The 6000-nt window shown below is 38.2% G+C and overlaps 1 protein-coding gene across 2 annotated transcripts in view; it reads left to right on the top strand.

Moving 5' to 3' along the window:
• The first annotated feature begins 817 nt into the window (after positions 1-817).
• gcgrb (glucagon receptor b) overlaps positions 818-6000 on the top strand; it is a 52696-nt gene continuing 47513 nt past the window's right edge. For both annotated transcript variants that reach the window (XM_063476667.1, XM_063476666.1), the window contains exon 1: positions 818-1087. The gene's annotated coding sequence lies outside the window, so the exon portion shown is untranslated. The remainder of the gene's footprint in view (positions 1088-6000) is intronic.

Genomic DNA, 6000 nt, shown 5'->3' with positions numbered 1-6000 from the left:
TACGTTCCCATCGACCATGAATTGGATAACTGGTAGGAAATGGATAGATGGACAGTTATTTCCTGGTTTTGTCCAGTCATTTTATTTGTTATACCTTCCTGTTATTTTTTCCTTATTGTTTTTTCTAACTTTACCTGAACACTATTTTATAATATTTTATAACATATATAATATATTTTACATTATATTTATTTTATCATATCTATCTATCTATCTATCTCTCTCTCTCTCTCTCTCTCTCTCTCTCTATATATATATATATATAAATTAAAGCTGAAATCAAACTTAATATACAATAGATGTGCGCTGATCTTGTGAAGTCGGCTTAGACACAATATACACAGTCCTACATGATAACTTAAGGAAACCTCTCACATAAGACAGGAGCATATTTAACTTTTTGGAGTTGTGATATATTAGTGTAGCATTTTGGCCTGTTACTTAATAACTTTGATTCATTATAGTTTCCCTGCAGGCCTTTCTTTCTCCAGCATCTTTTTTCCTGCTCATTTTATTCGTACACCTAATGTTAAATCACCTTCTATTGCCACATTCATTTGTTAAAGTCTAATCATTTTTATTTTTATGGGTAAATAAATGTAACCACCGAAATTATTACAATTCTGATAGTGCTTGTGCTTACACAGACTGACTCAGGTATAGACCCACACATACATTGTTCCTGCCGTTCATCATGTGGAGTTGTATTTTGAAACTTGACACCGGAAGTAGAACTCCTTGTTCTACATCGCTTTCTGTGAAATGCAGGAGCGCGGAGCGCCATTAAGAGCGCAGCGTTGAGTACAGCGCACAGCAGACCACACTGCAAAGAGAGCGACATTTACTTTAAAAAGTGATTTACAGACATCAAGAGTGAAACAAACAAAAAGACCCAGTGCTGCTTAACTGGACTAGAGCTAATTTGAGAACTCACAGGTTGTTTTTTCTTTCTTACTTTATAAATCTGCCTCTGGACACGGTGATACATAGTCTACTGTCTCCTGTGGACCTACCTGCTGTGATGGGCCGGACGAACAGCGGGCAGTGTGGGGGTGCCAAGAGCGCAAGAGGAGGTCTGGACGCATAGGTAAAAAAAAAAAAAAAGAAAGAAAGAAAAGAAAGAAAACAAACTGGTTGGAGTTTGCACTGTTTATCTGATTTTCTGGTTTCTGTCATCACAGAAAGTGATGACTGATAATTGTCACATGCGAGTTTCGTCTCTGTTGAGGGACATTGTTTAAGTGTTATTCATTTATGTTTTTTGGAGCCGGCATCATTTTTCTCCGGCATCATTGACTGAAATGTGAATCTCAGCTTTTAGAAGTGTTCTACAAGCTGAGGCTTTAGGTGATTGTTTCCTTTTTGTTTTTAAAGTATTATGACTGTTCTTATTGAATGCCTTTACACAGTTGCAATCCTTCTTGTCATTCACAAAATCCTTCTTGTCTTCCACGCCTCTGTGCACTTGTATGACTGATTCTCAAGGATATGTGAGTGCGCCGGGCACATGAAGGGACTGGCAAACCTTGTTAAATGTGCCTCTTCTTCCGTCAGTTATCATCGGAAGCACAGATGCCTTTAATATAAACTCGGACCAGTTAATTTGGGCTGTTTTAAAGAGATGGGACATCAGATAACTAAATAATATGAAATGCCAGTGTTAGTGTATCTCGTGTGGTTTGTTAATGTGGAACGAAAGGTCCGTGATCACTTAAATCGGATTGTGGAAAAGTTGAGTTGTGATAAATATCTCTAGCAAAGCCATGAAGTAGACAAGCTCTTCCAGCAAAGCAAGTTTTAGTGTTTTGCATTAACACAAAACTGCAAAGATGTAAGTTGTATATGAGACGTATTTATATTTCCTTTTGCTTTACTGCAATGTTACTGCTGTATGTGCCTAAAAAGTTCCAGTTTCCTAACATTTTTCATCTGCAGCTAAGGACGATGTAACATCAACAAGTAAGGTGTCTTCTCTTTAACCATAAGTTTATTGTTCTTATGTAATCACTTGATTTAAAAAAAAAAAAGTGACAGTAAAAATCGTTAGCCCTTAGCCAATATCTGCCAGGTAATTTACAGCTTTCATCGCAGCTGTCTAATGCAGCTTCAGACAGAGCTCATAGTGTAATATAATATGTCAGTGGAGGCTAAGAGTGCCCCTATACAGATAAATCAGTCAGTGTTGTAGTTCTGTAAGGGTCTAATGTTGTGCTTGTTGTGATCATTTCCTTGACTGTGATATTCAAAAAAGAAGAGCATTACAACTAAATAGAAAACTGTGACTGCAATTTAAATTATATAATGACCTCACAAAACAGTCAAAGCTTTTTATAGCTGTAATAGGATAAATTTTAGTATGGTTATGTTTTGTAATTGTCTGATCCTATTTCTTCAGTGTCTTAATAAATTGGTCAATCAGGAAGGCCATCTGGGGTAAAATTCTGCCAATTCAAATGTGCAGAGCTTCGCTGTGGGCACCTCTTGTGAATAATAGACCAGCTATGTGTGCACACCAGAATTCTGTTATTACATTATCGTTATATGCTAAATGGATAATACACACACACACATACATACACACACACACACACACACACACACACACACACACACACACATATATATACATATATATATATGTGTGTGTGTGTGTGTGTGTGTGTGTGTGTATGTATGTATGTATGTATGTATACATATACATATATAGATATGTATGTATGTATATGTGTATATATATATATATGTATTACCCATTCAGCATATAACGATAATGTAATAACAGAATTCTGGATTGATTATTAATGAGAAAACTCAACAGTGTAAATAAAGCACTGAAACACAGAAAGAAAAGAAAATAGTTATATAGATGCTTTAATGGCTTTCTGTCATTTTGCTTATTGTATTTGATGTATTTTTATTTGTGTTTGCACCTGAACTCTCTGCACACCGATTGGTTTGCCCTTAGAGAAGCCAACTTGGACTCTTGTCCCAGGGGCATTTTAGATTAGGTTATGAGTGGCTACTTTCAGTCACAAGAACACTGTATTCATTTCATCCATCCTTAACACCATATATACTATGCACAGATAGACCTGCTCTGAATTTTAGTCTTCTGAACACAAAATACCCAATGTTTGTTCTGATGCTTTCATCCAATTTCTTAAAAATGGAACCTTTTCTCTCCTCTTGTGTCTTCTTGCCCTCTTATATGTTTTTTTTTTCTTTTCAATAAAAAAGAAATGTCTTGGCTGAGGGCTCGGTGCTTTCACCCAGACATCAGACCACTTTTTTGTAATGGTATGATGGCCAGAGATTTGATTTGCCTGGTCAGGATGGGCCAACTGTATGCAGGGAAGATTTATAAAGGACAGATATTGATCCACAGACACTGATCTACAAACATGAAAGCAGGTGAAGTAAGCTAAGGATATTTATCCATTAACCATTTCCACCTGCAGCAATCATCGATGTTAAAGTCTTAGGGCTTCACTGGCAGAACTTTTTCAATCAATAGTCAAAGACAGAAAGGGTTTGCAACCCAAGACCGGGGAAATCTCATCAGTTGGATTTTACATGGACCCTTTCGAGTCATTTATGATATACGACTGATTTAATTTCATTTAATAAACCCTTCTGTACTGCTAGAAGGTACAGTTAGGTCCATAAGCATGACAAACTTTGTGTAATTTTGCCTCTGTACAACACCACAGTGGATTTTAATTCAGACAATCAAGATGTGATCGAAGTGCAGTCTTTCAGCTTTAGATCAAAGTTGTTGTTTTTTTAAAAGAGCATTGCATTAATAATTTATGTTTGTGGGTATCTACCTTCAGTTTTCTCTTCAATATCTGAAAAGTATGCTCTTTTGGGTTGCGATCAGGTGACCAGTTTAGCTATAGATGATTATCCCATTCCTTTTCTTTGCCTTGAGCAAGTCTGGGTGTGGTTTGCTTCCACAGTATGCTTTGGTTCATTATTCATTTTCACAGCATTTGTCTGAATCAGACCAGAGACGGCAGCTCTGTACATCATCAAAAAACACTAGTGCATTGTTTCCACTGGCAGCATTGGCGTTTGTTAATACATTATATTTGCTAAACTCTGAAAGTCTGCCCTACAGTCACATCTTAAATGCTTAGTTTAAAATCCACTGCACAGTTGTCCAAATCTGTCAGTGTATGGACCTCTTCATCTTTCTCAGTGGAAGTCAAGTTAAACATATTTTCAGTGTGTGACATTTACTGGGCTCTCTGGCCGTCCAAACCATAACCAAGCAATGTTTACTTGGTTATGAGGCCGGCGGCCAGAGGTCTAGCCCTGAAGTTGTACAAACACACTCTCTTGTACAAAGCAACACGTCTCAATGACATTTTTACTATGAAAACAGTGAATGTGAGGCTGTGAAATGATTGCTATAAAAACTCTTCACAAACTACACCTGTGATACTCAAGTAGTATCACAATTCTTTTAGATATTGAGTATGTTAGGCATTTACTTGTATCTACAAGTCAATTATATTTATGTTTTTTCCATGCTTGGAGATTTCTAAGGATTCCTGGACTTTTAACAGGCTTAACATTTGTTCCTCTATTCTTCCTTCTTCTTAAGCAATGCAACCCTGTGCTCTGTTTCTCTTTAGTATGATATCCATACTAAGTGGCAGAGACCACTTTACTCCCAATCCCAACTAACTACCCCAAGATATAAAGGCTGTGAAGGTTGTAAACCACAGATGTAAATTGTGCAGTTGTGGTTTGACAGAGTGACTTGTTAGGATTTGCCACTATCACCCCATGTCACAGCATGCCAATTGTGTAGAAAATCAGCGCTTACTCCCTGGAATGTCATATCCTAACCGTCATACCTTGATTGCTTTTTCTGTCTGCGTGGCAGGAACAGTGTGTGGGTGTCAGTGTTGCAACTCAAGTGATTTCATGCTTAGGGGCTGCATCCAGTGAGTGATGGCTGATATGATCCTTGATATTTTCCCGGGAAGTACTCCAAGAATGAAGCTAGGGCTACATACAAAGCCGATTAAGGTTTTTAGCCATTCTAAACATTCAACTCTGAGTCAGTATCAATGGAGCTAAATAAGACTTAAGGTTCGTTCACATTCAGTATAATCACGCCACGTCCATGTATGATTACCACCTGCACACACTGGCCATGTTACCTGCCCAAACATAGAGCCCGTTCTCACTCCCGAGGCGTAACATCCCGACGTTTTGTCACGTCCTGCGGCGTTCCTGAGGAACGCGAAAGGTGACCTTCCACGTTGTTATGGTACGCGGCGGTTTCCAGCCCTGTACTGCAGCCCTAAACTTAACCTTATCACTAAGCCTAACCATAACCTTATGCCTAACCTTAACCATAACCTTATGCCTAACCATAACCTTATTCCTAACCTTAACCATAACCGTATCCCTACGCCTAAACCTAACCTTATCCCTAAACCTAACCATAACCTTATGCCTAAACCTAACCATAACCGTATACCTAAGCCTAAACCTAACCTTATCGCTAAACCTAACCATAACCTTATTCCTAACCTTAACCAGCACTTTAATGAGGTGAAATAGTGTTTTCTAAAGGGATTTTAAGGGAAAAAGCGAAGATGTGTAGATTGAGTCCAAACGGTTCTCATGTGTCCGCAGTTTTCCGATTTCGTGACGTAGGAACGCCTTGGGTGCCCGAAAACGTAATATGTTGACGATTTGTCACCTAGCGTAAAATGTTACGATTTGGGAGTGAGAACGGGTTGAAACATACATTCAGCTCCTACTTGTGTGATTTTGCTTTCTTTTCAAATCTTATTGGTTCGGGAGGTGTGATCCATATGCATACAGGTGGGACAGTCTGCCTCTTCTTAACACATTTAGGCATGCACCAGTTTACTTTGTGCGGTTGTGGGATGCAGTGTTTTATTGTTAAAATTTGATAAAATGGAGCGTGAAGCTTGAACTTTTCTTGTTGGACTTGAGTGCAAATGCAAATTCCTT

The sequence above is a fragment of the Pelmatolapia mariae genome, linkage group LG6 (assembly GCF_036321145.2).
Source record: "Pelmatolapia mariae isolate MD_Pm_ZW linkage group LG6, Pm_UMD_F_2, whole genome shotgun sequence".
Taxonomy (NCBI): domain Eukaryota; kingdom Metazoa; phylum Chordata; class Actinopteri; order Cichliformes; family Cichlidae; genus Pelmatolapia; species Pelmatolapia mariae.
Note: the sequence above shows the minus strand (reverse complement) of the source record. Positions and strands in the feature narration are given on the sequence as shown.